We start from the raw sequence: 15,210 nt of genomic DNA on the forward strand, positions 1-15,210 counted from the left end.
TTTGTATTTTCTTAGTGTTCAGTTATAATAAATTAATATGGACACTTACCACGCTGCGTATTGGTCCGATCCTTGCTACTCCTCGTCTGAAGAGGAGGGAAATCGTTACATAAACACCATCCATAAGGTGAAGCTTTGTGGTGGCAGCATCATGCTGTGGGGATGTTTTTCAGCGGCAGGGACTGGGAGAGTAGTTAGGATCGATGCAAAGATTAACAGAGCAAAGTACAGAGAGATCATTGATGAAAACCTGCTCCTGAGCACTCAGGACCTCAGACTGGGGTGAAGGTTCACTTTCCAACAGGACAACGACCCTTATCACACAGCCAAGACAACGCAGGAGTCTTTGAATGTCCTTGAGTGGCTCATCCAGAGCCTTGAACCCAATCAAACATCTCTGGAGAGACCTGTGCAGCAATGCTCCCCATCCAACCTGACAGACCTTTACAGGATCTGCAGAGAGGAATTGGAGAAAGTCCCCAAATACAGATGTGCCAAGCTTGTAGCGTCATACCCGAGAAGACTTGAGGTTGTAATTGCTGTCCATGGTGCTTCAACAAAGTACTGAGTAAAGGGTCTGAACAGTTATGTAAATGTGATATTTCAGTTTTGTATTTGTAATAAATGTGCAAAAAATGCACAAAAAAAACGTTTTTTTGTTTTGTCATTCTGAGGTATTGTTTGGAGGCGAAAATGTAATTGAATCCATTTTAGAATAAGGCTGTAACGTAACAAATACGGAAAAAGTCAAGGGGTCTAAATACTTCCCGAATGTGCTGTATTTGTATTTATACTGTATCATAATATTATTCCTTTGTATCTTTTAGATAGGGGGGCGCTGTTTTCACTTTGTAAAAATTCGTTCCCAAATTAAACTGCCTCGTACTCAATTCTTGCTCGTACAATATGCATATTATTATTACTATTGGATAGAAAACACTCTCTAGTTTCTAAAACCGTTTGAATTATATCTGTGAGTAAAACAGAACTCATTTTGCAGCAAACTTCCTGTCAGGAAGTGAGAAATCTGAAATCGGGGGCTCTGTTCCAGGGTCAGTTTATTAATTTGCATGTAATCTATGGGTCTACATGCACTGCATACGCCTTCCCCTAGATGTCAGTAAGCAGTGAGAATTGGAATGGTGTGTCTAGGTAGATCTGAGGCCGTATAAAAGCTCTTGGAACCGGGTGTGCAGTCTTTTCAACGTTCGTCATGACGCAAGACAGGCCTCAGGATTGCATTCTGAAAAGCTCTCGTTATAGGCGTTAGATATATCCGGCTCTGATTTTATTCGATATAGGTGTTAAAAACATCATAATGTGGTTATTTTAAACCGAGTTATATCAGTTTATATCAGTATATTGCGATTTTCGGTATTTCATTTGTGCTGCGTTATAGTGAGTTGGACACGTCTTCGCCACATGGCTAATGTTTGCTGCTAATTCCAAAGTTGAAGACGACAATCTACAACCGAGCAACGATTCTTCTGGACAAAGGACAACTTGCACAAGATTCTGATGGAAGCTCATCAAATAGTAATTACTATTTATGATGTTAATTCGTTGTTCTGTTGAAAAATGTTACACTATAATTCCGCCATTAATTTCGGCACGGTCTCGCTGTAACGCACGTTGTATGTCGTAGTAACGTTAATTTTAAAAATCTAACACAGCGGTTGCATTAAGAATTAATGTATCTTTCATTTGCTGTCCAACCTGTATTTTTTAGTCAAGTTTATGATTAGTTATTGATTAGATTAGGTGCCTCTCCCAAGATTTCTCCCGACATTTTGTTTGCAGCTTGGCTACTATTCTCATTGTATAACCACGATTTGTGCCGCTAAATATGCACATTTTCGAACAAACCATATATGTATTGTGTAATATGATGTTATAGGACTGTCATCTGATGAAGTTTTGAGAAGGTTAGTGAAAAATGTAATATCTTTTGATGGTTTATTCGCTAACGCTAACGTGCATGAATCAATGCTGCTGTGTGGTTGGCTATTGTAGTAAGCTAATATAATGCTATATTGTGTTTTCGCTGTAAAACACTTAAAAAATCTGAAATATTGGCTGGATTCACAAGATCTTTGTCTTTCATTTGCTGTACACTGTGTATTTTTCATAAATGTTTTATGATGAGTATTTAGGTAATTCACGTTGCTCTCTGTAGTTATTCTAGTTGCTTTGGTGAGAGTTGTGATGGTGGCTGCAATGTAAAACTATGATTTATACCTGAAATATGCACATTTTTCGAACAAAACATATGCTATACAATAAATATGTTATCAGACTGTCATCTGATGACGTTGTTTCTTGGTTAGTGACTATTTATATCTTTATTTGGTCGAATTTGTGATAGCTACCTATGCAGTAAAAAAATGGTGGGAAAAAAAAGTTGTGTCTTTTGCTATCGTGGTTAGCTAATAGAAATACATATTGTGTCTTCCCTGTAAAACATTTTAAAAATCAGAAATGATGGCTGGATTCACAAGATGTGTATCTTTCATCTGGTGTCTTGGACTTGTGATTTCATGATATTTAGATGCTAGTATTTACTTGTGGCGCTATGCTAGGCTATGCTAGTCAGCTTTTTTACTGATGAGGGTGCTCCCGGATCCGGGATTGGGACCAACTAGAAGTTAAGAGCTTAGACCTGGTTCAGCTCAACATTAATGCCATTTTGGCCTTCATGGAGGGAAGATTTTACATGACTGAAGTGCAGATAGATTTAGGTGAAGCTGACATAGAGATGGATCTGTATGGTGATGTTGAAGAGGAGGGAGAAGAAGGGGAAGAGGGATATCGTGGACGCTCAGGCCGGCCCAGACGACCCCGATAGCCACAACAGCAGCGGGCTCTAGGACACATGGGAGTACAGATTAAAGACTACTTCTGTTGCTCTGCGTTCAACACCATGTTCTGCAACTTCCTTGGGCTAGATACCATGGCCATGCTCTGCTCTGCTCTCGTCAGCTAAGATGACCAACATTTGATCATGACATAATAAGGCACTCAGAAGGATGGTTTCATGGTGAACTGTGTATGCACAATGACGCCCCAATCTACCTAGGCACGTTGTTATAGGTTGAAGAGTTTTAGTCCTATCAGGGATGAGACTATTTAGGGCATTCAATAGCCATTGTGTAATACAACCCTGCAAAGAATGTAGAGTTTGTACCATATGCTTTCTGCAAATATCATTGGTTTACCATGAGTAAAACATGACCATTAAAGCTGTAATTTTAGTGACATTGAAATCAGAATGGTACAAAATGTGTGGTTGAGGATAGTGTCAATTTGTTAGAAGGTGAACAGAAGTGTGTTCTCCCCTCCTTGATAGCCACCTTCAATCGAGGATAGTCATGTGTATCCTACCTGAGTCCTTTGAGGAAGAGTTTTGATATCTGCCAAAACCCCTTTGAAGTAGTTGTTGTTTCCTAGAAGGAGAAAAGCATGCAAACATTTTAACTATATGCTACTTTTTCCTTTATCTATAAAATATCTTGCACAACTAGTTAAATTAGTTTTATCACTTTACAGCTTTATTTGGGGATTCCAACCCTGTAAAAGTAATTTGCCTGATGATGCGTGAGTGGAGAGTCATTTCATACAAGCACATTTTAGTCCACATTCCTTCTTGCCGCCTCGCCTCGATTACCCAAAACAAGAATGACCTACTTTGTGTATGTTGCCAAATGTTGCTTTGTTATTAAATAAAATGCATTTTTACAACTCGTGGGTTGTTGTTTAAGCATTGTGAACAAGTTCAACATGTAATGTAATATGCTGGGTGTGCAGGCTTTTGCTCTAGCCTTACACAAACACATCTGACAACACAGTCAAGGCCCTTAAGCAGTGTCACCTCTAGCCTTTTGGGGACAAAGTAATAGCAAGACAAATCACAGCCCTATTCATGAAGCATAGACAGTGTTTCTAAGGTAAAGACATCTCATATTAAAGCATATGGTTGTTTACCCCAGCTGTTTGCAGAGGAGGGTTAGTGAAGTGTGTCAGGGGAGTACAACAGTGTGTACAACAGTGTGTACATGTTTCACAGCCGGTCTCTGTCTGAGGGGTTTTGTACATCTCCATCACGCATTCACATCACTGTACCCAGCATGCACAGTAATACACAGCAGAGTCCTCTACCTTCAGACCAGACAGTTTCTGATGTGTCATGCTCACTGAGCTGTGTTTGGTCAATTCAATCTGTCCCTCCAGGGATTTGGCATAGCCTGCTGCTCCAGTACTGGTGTTGATCCAGCCCATCCATTCCAGTGGTTTTCCTGTAGGTTGGTGAATACAGCTCATACCATAGCTTGTAAAGGTATACCCAGTTCCTCTGCAAGAGAAGTTGAGAGTTTCTCCGGGCTTCTCTAGGGCTCCCGTGTGGAGCAGCGGTTTAAGGCACTGCGTCTAAGTGAAAGAAACGTCAATACAGTCCCTCGTTCGAATCCAGGATGTATCACATCTGGCCGTGATTGGGAGTCCCATAAGGCGGCACACAATTGGCCCAGGTTTGGCTGTGGTAGGCCGTCTTTGTAAATAATATTTTTTTCTTAACTGACTTGCCTAGTTAAATAAAGTTGTTTTTATTTTAATTAACTAGAGGGAATGGACTCCATACTCTGACCATTTAACCTCTCTGGGATACATCCAGTGAAAATGCAGAGCGCCAAATTCAAATAAATTACTATAAAAAATTTATCTTTCATGAAATCACACATGCAATACACCAAATTAAAGCTACCCTTGTTGTGAATCCAGCCAACATGTCAGATTTCAAAAAGGCTTTACGGCGAAAGCACACCAAACGATTATGTTAGGTCAGTACCTATTCACAGAAAAACACAGCCATTCTTCCAGCCAGAGAGGAGTCACAAAAAGCAGAAATAGAGATAAAATGAATCACTAACCTTTGATGATCTTCATCAGATGACACTCATAGGACTTCATGTTACACAATACATGTATGTTTTGTTCGATAAAGTTCATATTTATATCCAAGAATCTCAGTTTACATTGGCGCGTTACGTTCAGCTTCCAAAACATCCAGTGATTTTGCAGAGCCACATCAATTTACAGAAATACTCATCATAAATGTTGAAAATACAAGTGTTATGCATGGAACTTTAGATAAACTTCTCCTTAATGCAACCGCTGTGTCAGATTTTTAAAAAACTTTACAGAAAAAGCACACCATGCAATAATCTGAGTACGGCGCTCAGACAAAAAAACAAGCCATACAGATATCCGCCATGTTGTGGAGTCAACAGAAGTCAGAAATAGCATTATAAATATTCACTTTGATGATCTTCATCAGAATGCACTCCCAGGAATCCCAGTTCAACAATAAATGTTTGATTTGTTCGATAAAGTCCATCATTTATGTCCAAATACCTCCTTTTTGTTCGCGCGTTTAGTACACAATCCAAACTCACGAGGCGCGGGCAAATCCAGGCGAAAGTTCAGATGAAAAGTCATATTACAGTTCGTAGAAACATGTCAAACGAAGTATAGAATCAATCTTTAGGATGTTTTTATCATAAATCTTCAATAATGTTTAAACCGGAGAATTCCTTTGTCTGTAGAAATGCAATGGAACACAGGTCGCTCTCACGTGAGCGAGCGTGATCAGCTCATGGCACTCTGGCAGACCTGTTACTCAATAAGCTCTCATTCCCCCCTCCTTCACAGTAGAAGCCTCAAACAAGGTTCTAAAGACTGTTGACATCTAGTGGAAGCCTTAGGAAATGCAATATGACCCCACAGACACTGTATATTTGATAGGCAATGACTTGAAAAACTACAAACCTCAGATTTCCCACTTCCTGGTTGGTATTTTTCTCAGGTTTATCCCTGCCATATGAGTTCTGTTATACTCACAGATATTATTCAAACAGTTTTAGAAACTTCAGAGTGTTTTCTATCAAAATCTACTAATAATATGCATATATTAGCAACTGGGCCTGAGTAGCAGGCAGTTTACTCTGGGCACCTTATTCATCCAAGCCCCCCAGTCCCAAAGAAGTTAAACCTGATGGAGAGAAAGAGAGAGAATACAGAGAGGGAAAGGAGAGAGGGTGGAATATTGAGGGAAAGCATGTAGGAGCAATGGAGAAAATTGTCTTCAGTCTTTGCTCAGCATAGGAACAGTTGATGAGGAGTAAAACCAAGCAGAACTCACAGGGCAGACAGAGAGAAAGCAGCAGAAGGGAGAGTTTTCCCTTCATACTGAGGGTGGAGATATGAACTCAGCTGTTCCACACAAGAAAACAAGACAGCAAGTCATCAGCAGAACATAAGTATATATGAACTCTGAGGGATCTGGATTTACATCATGATGTCATGGGGGAGGGGCAGATGACTCTGAGGTCAGGGGTCAAGCTACGACTCATTGGTAGGGCCAGGACATGTGAAGTGACACGGATACACTATATCCCCATGCCATAACCAGGGCCAAGAGTTTTTCCTGCTCAGGTCAAAGAGGTTGGTAAAACTGAAGGGAATCTTGGAGGATGACTTTGAGTATTTATAGAAATCCTTCACCATTGGGATTAATTTACTGTAAATGTCAGATTATGGATTAATCTATCAAGGACATTCACCTAGTTTAACAGGACTGAACACAACTATGTAGGTCTGTATGTTATTACTCTACTTTATAATCCTCTACTTTATAGTACTCTACTTTATAATCCTCTACTTTATATTACTCTACTTGCGATCTCCATAGACAAACATTGGTAGTAGAATGCCCTTAATGAAGAGCTCAGTGACTTTCAATGTGGCACTTTCAAAGGATGCCTCCTTTCCAACTAGTCAGTTCTTCAAATTTCTGCCCTGCTAGAGCTGTCCCGGTCAACTGTAAGTGCTGTTATTGTGAAGTGGAAACGTCTAGGAGCAACAATGGCTCAGCCGCAAAGCGGTAGGCCACACAACCTCAGAGAATGGGACCACTGAGTACTGAAGCGCATACAAATCGTCTGTCCTCGGTTGCAACACTCACCACCTAGTTCCAAACTGCCACTTGAAGCAATGTCAGCACAAGAACTGTTCGTCTGGAGATTCATGAAATGGGTTTCCAAGGCCGAGCAGCCGCACACAAGCCTAAGATCACCATGTGCAATGCCAAGCGTGGGATAGAGTGGTGTAAAGCTCGCCGCCATTGGACTCTGGAACAATGGAAACGTTCTCTGGAGTGATGAATCATACCACCATCTGGTAGTCCAACGGACCAATCTGGGTTTGGCGGAGGCCAGGAGAATGATACCTGCCCGACTGCAACTGTAAGGTTTGGTGGAGGAAGAATAATGGTCTGAGGCTGTTTTTCATGGTTTGGGCTAGGCCCCTTAGTTCCAGTGACGGGAAATCTTAATGCTACAGCAGACAATGAGATTCTAGACGATTCTGTGCTTCCAACTTTGTAGCAAAAGTTGGGGAAGGCCCTTTTCTGTTTCCGCATGACAATGCCCCAGTGCACAAAGCAAGGTCCATACAGAAATGGTTTGTTGAGATCAGTGTGGAAGACCTCGAACACCTTTGGCATGAAATGGAATGCCGACTGCGAGCCAGGCCTAATAGTCCAACATCAGTGCCAAACAACACTAAAGCTCTTGCGGCTGAATGGAAGCAAGTCCCTGCAGCAATGTTCCAATATCTAGTGGAAAGCCTTCCCAGAAGAGTGGAGGCTGTTATAGCATCAAAGCGGGGACCAACTCCACATTAATGCCCATGATTTTGGTTATGTACCATGTGTTGACGTACACGTAGTTCTGTAGTTTTGACTCTTAAGGGAATATTATACATCAGTAGATGTTACTCTGTTGTACTGATGCTCTACTGCCCTCTGTTGACTCTGCTGCCAGATAGATTCTCTGAGGGGTTTTTGTACAGATCCTTCACTCACTCACACCACTGTGTCTCTCGTGCACAGTAATACACAGCAGAGTCCTCTGCTCTCAGACCAGACAGCTTCAGAGTCATCAGGCTGTTATCTTTAGTTGTTTCCATGCGTCCTTCAAACCTTTTAGCATGGTAACCTAGGCCTAATCCAGAATAACCCATCCATTCCAGGGACTTTCCAGCTGGCTGTCGTATCCAGTGTGTGTTGTGGCTGTCAAAGGTGAATCCAGATATCTTACAAGAGAGACTTATAGATTCTCCAAGCTTTTTCAGGACTGAACTGGAGGGACTGGACTCCAGACTCTGTCCATTTAAACCTGGTGGAGAGAGAGAAAGAAATATGAAGAACGTGTTACAGGAAAGCAAGAGAAGAGAGTTTACAAAAAACATTGTCCATGTTCAGCCATTCCACAAAGAACAGTTGATTAAGTACTGCAGAACTCACAGGTCAGACAGAGAGAGAGCAGCAGAAGGTAGAGTTTTCCTTCATACTGAGGGTGGAGATATGAACTCAGCTGTTCCACACAAGACAACAAGTCAGCAGCAGAACATACGTATATATGAACTCTGAGGGATCTATATTTACATCATGATGTCATGGGGAGGGGCTGTTGAATGAGGTCAGAGGTACATTTATGAGTCATCAGTAGGGCCAAGAGTTTATTTAACCTTTAGTTTTGACAGGGTGACATGTTGATATCAAGGTCTCTTTTTCAAATGAGCCCAATAAATACAATTAAAAAGAATATGAAATGCAAAATAGAAATACAAAGCACAATACAAAAACCTGTTCTAAAATCTGGGTCCTGAGTCTGTCATTGGGTGGACTGGCTATATTCATCAGACATATGGACTGACTCAACAATTGGAGCAACTGTGGGAAACCTTGGTGGATAATAAAAAGATTCATCATTATTTAAATTGTAACGCTCGTCTTCCTCCTCGTCTGAGGAGGAGCAAGGATCGGACCAAAATGCAGCGTATTGTGAAGACATAATCTCGTTTATTTAAACGAAGACAAAAAACACTTGAACAAACTACAAAACAACAAAACGACGTGAACAGACCTGAACTTGAGAACATAAAACATGAACGCACGAACAGGTAGGAACAAACGAATGAACGAACGAAACAGTACCGTGTGGTGCAACAAACACAGACACAGCAACAATCACCCAAAAACAAACGGTGAGAACAGCCTACCTTAATATGGTTCTCAATCAGAGGAAATGTAAAACACCTGCCCCTGATTGAGAACCATATCAGGCTCGTTGAAAATGAACCCAACATAGAAACACATAACATAGAATGCCCACCCAGCTCACGTCCTGACCAACTAAACAAGACTAAACAGAGGAAATAAGGACAGGAACGTGACATAAATGGCAGATTAGACATCTAAAACACAGCTTAATGTGATTCCCCCTCAACCTTACTACACCTCTCCTCAGGGAAATGTGTACTTAGTATTGATGTACAAGTAGTTCTGTTTACAATACACTTTCTCTTTCGGCTCTTAGGGGAATATTATGCTACAGTAGATGTTACTCTGCTGTACTGATGCTCTACTGCCCTCTGTTGACTCTGCTGCCAGTTAAATTCTCTGAGGGGTTTTTGTACAGATCCTCCACTCACTCACATCACTGTGTCTCTTGTGCACAGTAATACACAGCAGAGTCCTCTGCTCTCAGACCAGACAGCTTCAGAGTCATCATGTTCTTGGAATTATCTTTAGTCGTTTCCATACGTCCTTCAAACCTTTTGGCATGGTAGCCTAGGCCTAATCCAGAGTAACCCATCCAGTCCAATGCTTTCCCAGCAGGTTGTCTTATCCAATGTAATTTGTAGCTAATAAAGGTTTACCCCGTTCCCTTCTAGGAGAGACAGAGTTTCTCCAGGCTTTTTCATGACTGAATTAGAGGGAATGGGCTCCAGACTCTGACCATTTTAACCTAATGGAGAGAGAGAAAGAAATAGGAAGAATGTGTTAAGGATAGCAAGAGAAGAGAGTTTGCAAAAAACATTGTCAATGTTCAGTCATTCCATAAAAGACAGGTGATTAAGTACTGCAGAACTCACAGGTCAGACAGAGAGAGAGCAGCAGAAGGGAGAGTATTCCCATCATACTGAGGGGGGAGATATGAACTCAGCTGCTCCACACAAGACAAGTCAGCAGCAGAACATAAGTATATATGAACTCTGAGGGATCTGGATTTACATCGTGAGGTCATGGGGGAGGGACTGATGACTCTGAGGTCAGAGGTAAATTTATGGCTCATCAGTAGGGCCAGGAGTTGTCCTTCATCACCTGACCTGGTGAAATTTTTTTTTTTTTAACTTAGTCAGAAAAACCTCCAGGGCCTATTCAACACACACATAACTGACTCAATGACTGGAGGAACATGATTTTCAAAATGTTGATAAACTTCATGATTTAATTGTGGACTCATGTCATATACTGTATAGACATCAATTTGTCAAGGAAATAATGAATATGTATTGAAAAGTCTATACATAAAGGGCATGGGTGACAAAAATAGTGCATTAGTATTCACAAGACCTGTTTCCAACGGGGCAACTAAGCAAAATCAATAATAAAACAGAGGCCATTTTAGATTTATACTTTCTGTTATGAATGAACACAGCTTAATGAGATTCAACACCTCACATAGCCTGTACTTGGTTTTGTTTCTGCATACATGTGTATAGATGATGTAATTAAGCAGTAAGTTACAAGAGGCCGTGTTATGTGCTAAATACAGTGACAGGTTACTGACATTGTTCAGCCCAAAGTGATAGCCCAGGCGTTGCTGACGCTTGTCAAATCTTACAATGTCTGGATAGGTATTTTACCTATCAGCTAACCACATTGTATGTTATAGCAATCTGTATAGAATTAGGAATTTGTAATTTAATAGGATCTCTATGGTATTCTGTCAGTCGATGACACAGTCGATGACGTGGTACAAAACCATTGGTTGATGCATGCAATGTCTGAAAGGGGGACATGACCTTTCTCTCTACCAGGTAATTTACATTTCAAAAGTGAAACAAATCTTCCAAGGTCTGATAGGCAGACAGCTAGGCTTATTTTAACCCCTGCTATAACAAACTAAATGCTAGGTTGGAATCAAGGGGAAATAAAGTGTGAGGTGAGATAAATACAAGAGATGATTCAGACAGCAACATGAACATGATATTATTATGGAGGTGCAGTGATCATTTTTAGATGGAACTGTCAGCAGGCATTGGTATGTCTGCAACGGCTAATACAGCACAGCTTGGAAAGCTGCTTGTCCAATCAGCATCCAAGATCCAAACAACCCGTTTTATAATGTATTATAGCTGATACCAAATTACATAATGTACTATAGCTGATACCAAATTACATAATGTACTATGTTTGCTGTGAGCGGACCAAGTAATTGGGCGTCACTGAAGCGGAAAGGTGGAACAAACAAGTCATGAGTAGGTTTTCTTGATTCAACACAGTTCTCTATTGAGGGTATTTGGTCAACACCAACACTCCAACATAATCAATGACAATCTCCCAAGAAACAAAACATACATCTTCTTCTCCAGATCAAACAGGAACACAATATGATTGTCTTTAAACTACAACAAAAGTCACAGGCTTGTCACCGTCTTAGTGGTTCTTCATGGATAGCTCTCCTGTCTCGGTGGCCATCTTCCAGAGATAGTTCTTCCTCCTGGTGCTGGGTTCCATACTCTCTCTTATAAGGGAAGGAGAATAGGTCATTAGTACCGTCAGCTGTGCTTAATTGCCTCTGGTTACCTTGTCTCCCATGCCTTGTTGGGCTACTATCCGTGAGCCCAGCCTGCCCTCTGGTGGTCCTTCCACATTGCCTGTAATGTCTCACAACTCTGAGTGGTTCACAATGTGGTACTGCATTTGTATTGTCAATTAATGTACCAGTATGTATTGTGGAGTGACACTTTCATCAATGTTTCTAACTCTCTACATTTGCCTGTAGGACAATGCTCATGTTAACAGCAGTTCAGTTTATGGTTTACTGGTTGATTTTGTTCTCAGTGGAATGTGTGCAGTTTGTAGTCTGCTGTACTGATGTTCAACTGCCCTCTGATGACTCTGCTGCCAGTTAGATTCTCACTGACACCACTGCGTCTATCACACAGTAATACACATCAGAGTCCTCTGCTCTCACACCAGACAGCTTCAGATACACCATGCTGTTAGAATTCTCTCTGGTGACTACTATCCATCATCCACTAGCATCATCCCATATAATGCCTATCCATTCAAGTGATCTTCCTGCAGGTTGACGTATCCAGGCCATGTTGTAGTTACTAAATGTAAAGGCAGATCCCTTACAGGAGAGGCTGAGAGGTTCTCCAGGCTTTTTCAGGACTGGACTGAAGGGAATATCCTCCAGACTCTGACCAAACACCCCTAATAGAGAAAAGAGAAGGAAGACAATAGATCACTAATATGTTAACTCAATGGATATTAGAATTATCTCTATACGTAAAATACTTTGTTCCAATAAATTGCTAGATTATTGAGTGCATACTACAGAGGCCCAGCAAGACCAGGAGGACGTGTAGTTTTCCTCTCATCTTTTCAGGATGGAAGACAATTCACCTATTGTAACGGCTGTCGTCCTCTTCTTCCTCTGAAGAGGTGTAGCAAGGATCAGACCAATACGCAGCGTGGTAGGTGTCCATGTTTTAATATAGAAAACTGACCATGAACACAAATACAATAAACGATGTGCAGAAAACCGAAACAGTACCTTGTGGTGAAAAAACACTAACCAACAATGAAACCCAGGCTACCTAAGTATGATTCTCAATCAGAGACAACTAACGACACACTCATACTAGGCCGAAACAGAAACCTAAACATAGAAACACAAAACATAGACTGCCCACCCCAACTCACGCCCTGACCATACAAAATAAAGACAAAACAAAGGAAAATAAAGGTCAGAACGTGACACCTATTGGAGGAAAAATCATATAAGTACACAAACTTAGGAGACAGCAATTGCATGACAACCATGGTTGGGTAGTAGCATGTCACATGCATATAAAAGGGGTTTCAAGGCAATAAATACATTCTAAGACAAAGCCAGACATCAGTGATCACTGTCAATCAGCAAACATTTTCTGTGTTGTTTAAACAGTAAAGTAAATGTTTTTTTTTCTTCACGTCTCAAATTCAAACATTATGTTTAATGTATAAAGAAGAGTCATGAAATGGTTGATATTAAATCATATTACAACAACACATAAAACAATATAAAAAAACAATAATGAACAACAAGTAATGTACCCTAAAATGTATTCCCATTGTTTCAATGTCACATGGTCAACAACTTTCACCAAACTACTTCACTTAGATGGCTCAAATTCACTCAATTACTTTTTCAATTCATCATTTTTCATTTTCTCACACAAATGCAATACATCACTGTTTTGTGTTGTTTTGAAATGTCTTACTGTACTTTTACAATTATACATTGGTCCTTTTTAGGGTTAATCAAGATCCTATTTCAGGGAGACGGCTTGATCAGAGTGCAGGTGCGTCCTGGGGCAGTCATGGTTGGTTAGCTTTGAACTACTATGCCCAATGCTCATTTTGATAGACACGACAAATAAAAACGCATTCTTAAACACATTCTCCCCAAGAATTTCCCAGGGCAGCTTTGAGAAACTGCATGATTCAATGCAATTGTTGAAAAGTGTGCTATATTTATTACAAACACAAACCATGAATATGATCTGTCAATAACATTGTGTGTGATGAGTATCAGTGAATGACTGAAAATATTAAATCATATAATTAATACAACTGCTAACAAGGTCTATCATATAAATTAAACCGTGAATAAATTGTCCGATTATTTGATCATTCTCACCATTTATTCAAACCAAATGCCAGTCGTGTTCACGTGGTTGAAACATTGTATGGTTACCAGCCACCAGCTGGCTTATGGGAAAGGCAGTTTCGCTTCAGCTGAAACAAGGTAGTGAGAATTAGATCATGAAAGTGTATAGAGACAGTCCCTGCAGTCCCTGGGCTACTTAACTACTTTAACTGTCTATCTGAATCATCAGAGATGCTAAACTGGGACCCTGAAACACCCAGGTGACAGACTGGAGTTCACCAAGCGTGGTGCCACACAGCTGTGAGGGTCACAGAGGGGAAGAAAGAGGGATGATGTGTGTGAGAGAAACAGACACCACTGAGAAAAGGAGAGCAGGGCCGGTGTGGAACAGAATGGATTATCAAACATAAATCCTTAGATTATGGTGTGGATGCATTAATACTTACTTCTTATACAGTTTGACCAAAATTATGGTAAATATGCTGTTTCTGTGTGACTTAAAGCATAATAATTATGACACAAGTAACTATATGTTTATTCCATATGTGAGACCTTGGTGGTCAGTGGCTGGATGGTCATAGGGGCTGGCTGAGTGAGTTCTTCATAGTAAATACCTGTGGACAAAGCATTTAAAATGTAACTCACTACAAATAAAATCATATTAAAGTGTTAACAAAGAACAATAAGCTTTGGTTATCGTTCCCCCAAATCCAGAGAGACTCACAGGAGAAAGCTGCAGCAGAGATGCAGGGAACATTGGTTGTGTTGACACACATATAGAGCCTGTTGATATGAGGGAGAGGGAGGGAAGGAGAGAGTTGGATGATATTTGCATAACGAAGACAGTCGGGTATAAAAGGACTGGGAAATTCAGTGCAAAATAGGGGGAAATTATGTGATAATGTGTCAGTTTTTAACACTAGACTTATAGGGGATGAAACTGATGTGATATGTAGTAACTCCTTAGAATGGTTAAACATTCTTTATGGGACTCAAATGACATGGGTGCTTATTATTGGTAATCCTGTCCGTGTCCCCACTCTCTGAGGGTCTCAGGGGGAATGGACTATGAGGAAAAAAAACACATTTCCAATACAACAGGACAAATATTAGTACCCACCTAATCATTATATTTATAAATGATATACTGTATGTATGTATGTATGTATGTATGTATGTATGTATGTATGTATGTATGTATGTATGTATGTATGTATGTATGTACAGTTGAAGTCGGAAGTTTACCTACTGTACACCTTAGCCAAATACATTTAAACTCAGTTCTTCACAATTCCTGACATTTAATCCTAGTAAAAATCCCTGTCTTAGGTCAGCTAGGATCACCACTTTATTTTAAGAATGTGAAATGTCAGAATAATAGCAGAGAGAATAATTTATTTCAGCTTTTATTTCTTTCATCACATTC

The sequence above is a fragment of the Salvelinus namaycush genome, chromosome 41 (assembly GCF_016432855.1).
Source record: "Salvelinus namaycush isolate Seneca chromosome 41, SaNama_1.0, whole genome shotgun sequence".
In the NCBI taxonomy this organism is placed as follows: Eukaryota; Metazoa; Chordata; class Actinopteri; order Salmoniformes; family Salmonidae; genus Salvelinus; species Salvelinus namaycush.